Here is a 3,900-nt window from a genome sequence, read left to right as displayed (position 1 = left end):
CGCTTATCGAATAAGATTTCATTGCTGAACAAAAAGCATGTTCAAGCACATTTAAAGTTTACTCAACAACATTTAGACAAGAATGTGAAATACTGGGAGAATATAGTTTGCTTAAATGAGGCAAATTTGAACTTTTTGAATGCCATAATACACACCATGTTTGGAGGCCAAAATGCAGTGCATATCACTCCAAAAACACCATACCAACAGTGAAGTTGGGAGATGGGAACATCATGGTATTGGGCTGTTTTTCATGGCTCTGGCAAACTTAATATAATTTAACCCCTTTCTGCAATCGGACAGAATAGTACAAGTGCTGCGCATGTCCCCTTTTTTTCCCTTTCCCCTGTTGCTTATTATAGGTTAGTTTCTCTTTTACCCACTCATTGATTCTTTTTTCTTTTATTCCGCAGTATGCAGGAGCTGAGAGCCGATAAATTTAGTCCCCGGATCTCCTTGGACACTTGCGCACCTTTACTAAGCCATCCTCTTTCTGTGAATCACAGTCCACGCACGTACACGCTGGAGTAAAAGGGGTTTTCTTCTTGAGGTTTGGACGCATGCGCACTTTCGTTCATACCGGCACCATACTCGCGCGTGCGCATTTTCCATTTTTTCCTGAACTCTGCACCCGGAAGTACCTCGCACCGGCGCGATCATGATAAAAAGGGCGCTCCTTGTCCTTCTCTCCATTCCTGTTTCAGATCACGGTGATTCCCCACGTCCCGGACTCTATTGGGCTCCTGCTGCCTTACAGCTCCGCAAGCTGTGCCGTCGGATTGTTATCCTCAGGTAGTTTGTTTCATAGCTTAGACTTAGATCTGTTGGTCATTTTCCTTAGTCTAGGTGGCGATCATGTTTTGTATGTATATACATATATATTTTTTGCAGGGGGATTTCTTTCTATTGAGCTATCTCCATATTAGTGTAGCATATGTCTGCAGTGACTTTCCTCACATGTATGTGTGCTATATTCCAGAGCGGTTTTCCTTTTCCTGAGTGTTGACCTCCTATTCCTCTTGGTGGTAGCCATTATTAGCCATTATTGGCTCCGTTTGGTGTTTCCTATATCCTTGACCTGGATGGTCTAGTTCTTCTTTTTTTCTTTTTTTCCTTCTTTTTCCTTTTTTTCTTTTTCTTTTCCCTTTGTTATAATGTATTTTCTTTTTGTATGTTTCAGAACACAGACTTAACTTGAAAAAGGCATATAGCCGAAACGTTGCATTAATTGTCTGTGAAACAAAAAATCCTCATGTCCACATTTTTTATGGCATCGTATGAAGTTTGCTGATTATGGAATATCTCTGTTATGGAAAATCATTGTTCTCTTATTAAAGAATTATATGAACTTGATCTTTGAGTGCCGGAGTTCATCGTTATAGACTACTTATATTTCTCCAGAGCACCTATATAAACTGTGAGCACCCCATTAGCTACGTGCATGTCCACAAGTAGCCATCACTACCTGTCCCTGCACCTTGCTAGCTCATCCCTCTCTGACCTAAAACTGCACTATAAAGCTTTAGAAAAACTATTTATTATCTGACATATTCCTATGATAATGAGGGCTCCAGGCTACAGCGTAGACTGGAACGGGCAGTCTCCGGGTCTCCATCCTCTCTGTGCACACCCTCAGTCCCTGCTTCAGTGCCTGTGCACAGACCTCCCTCCACCAGACCCGGTAATCACGGCACGCAGTAGCATACCGGCAGAGGTGTATCTAGGGTTTCTGGCACCCGGGGCAAGAATTCATTTTGGCCTACCCTCCGCCAATGTCATATGCGATTTGCACACTTAGTCATGTACCCACGAGCTCCTCTCCCTAATGCTCTCAATGTTCAGTGAAAAACTGAGAGAAGCGGGAAGAGAAGCTCGTTGTCACAGGACCATAAGTATGAAAATCGCATATGAGTGAAGTGTCCATGTGACGACTACTGGAACATGCAGAGCTGAATCCTGACATCGCAGCTACTGAATTCTCACAACTAATGCACTGCACACTTTTAGGATTCTCCCTTGCTGATGGACAGTCATGTCAGCACAAGCATGTGATTTGTATACTTCTGTCCACATTCTGACTAGACGTGCCCGGCCTCGCTGAGTTCATTTTCATTGAGTGAGGCCACACATGTCTAGTCAGCATGATGTAAATCGCTAGCACGAGAGAATACTGACAGCATGCAGTGCGCACTGTGAGAATTCAGAAGTCTGCAGTCACAAAGAATGACTGCAGACTCATTACAAACCTGGACATCCCCTTTAATGCTCCTAACATAAATAAAAACATGAGAGTTAGTCAGTATCACAAATAACATTTACATCCAGGTACCTTATAGATGACGTCGTCTCTGGAGCCGATCTCCTTCTTTTCTTCATTTTGTCCCCCATTATGAGTTTTCTCATCCACAGCCATCTCTGCAGACTTCCATCTTCTCCGCTCTTTTGCAGAAAATCTCCACATGATGCCCTTAAAGATACAAGTGTCATTATACTGCTCCTGAATAAAAAAAAATGCCCCTCATTACTGTATATTGTCTGCACAAAATATGACCCCCACATTGTCCCTCTTATGGTACATGCTCTTTACACTGACCTCTCCTTTCCATACCGGCCTCCATCTTCACACTGTCCTCTCACACTGTGTCCCCCCTATAGGGTCCAGTATTTATACTGTACTCTCTCATCACACTTCTCCCTCCTTGGTGTACTGTCCCGTCCTGGCTGTGCCCTTACACTATCCCCCCATGCTATGAACCCACTACTCAGTTTCTACTCTGTGCCCACTCACTTTTGTCCCCCCATACTGTCTCCTCACACTATTCCCCTCCCTCCTCATACTGTCTCCTCTCACATCCCTCCTCTTCACCATACTGTCTCCTATATTTACCCCCTCACATTCTATACTGCCTGCTCACCTGACTCCCTATACTGTGTCTGCACACATCCCATCACCCTCACTCCCCGTACTCTGTCCACATACATTTTTCACATTGCTACTCATACTGTGTCCACATACATTCCCCCGTCGCTCCCCACACTGTCTGCACCCATCCCTGTTGTGAATTCTGTTGTCGAAATCCCTCCTGTGGTCGTGAATGGTACTTCGGTGAGTTCTGTCCATGGACTCCCTCTGGTGGCTGTGAGTGGAGCTGCTGCTTCTGAGGTTCTTTACACAGGTGACGTGGTTTATCCTTTGGCTGGCTGCTCTATTTAACTCCACTTAGATCGTTACTCGATGCCAGCTGTCAATGTTTCTGCATTGGTTCAGTTCGCTCTTGGATCTTTCTGGTGACCTGTCTACTCAAGCAGAAGCTAAGTTCCTGATAGTATCTTATTCGTTCATTGTTTTCTTGTCCAGCTGGATATCATGATTTTGTCTTGCTAGCTGGAAGCTCTGGGATGCAGAGTGGCATCTCCGCACCGTTAGTCAGTGCGAAGGTCTTTTTGCACACTCTGCGTGGTCTTTTGTAGTTTTTTGTGCTGATCGCAAAGCTACCTTTCCTATCCTCTGTCTATTTAGTAAGTCTGGCCTCCCTTTGCTGAAACCTGTTTCATTTCTGCGTTTGTAACTTTCATCTTTACTCACAGTCAATATATGTGGGGGGCTGCCTGTTCCTTTGGGGAATTTCTCTGAGGCAAGGTAGGCTTTATTTTCTATCTCTAGGGCTAGCTAGCTCTTAGGCTGTGACGAGGCGCCTAGGTAGAGTCAGGAGCGCTCCACGGCTATTTCTAGTGTGTGATAGGATTAGGGGTTGCGGTCAGCAGAGCTCCCACATCCCAGAGCTTGTCCTGTGTGAGTTTTAACTATCAGGTCATTCCGGGTGCTTCTAACCACCAGGTCATAACAGTACAGCTGGCCCCAAAAGTATTAATGCATCTCAATAGAGGGATAAGAGAAGT

This window comes from Ranitomeya imitator, chromosome 6 (genome assembly GCF_032444005.1).
Source record: "Ranitomeya imitator isolate aRanImi1 chromosome 6, aRanImi1.pri, whole genome shotgun sequence".
Taxonomy (NCBI): Eukaryota; Metazoa; Chordata; class Amphibia; order Anura; family Dendrobatidae; genus Ranitomeya; species Ranitomeya imitator.
This window is presented reverse-complemented; position numbering follows the sequence as displayed.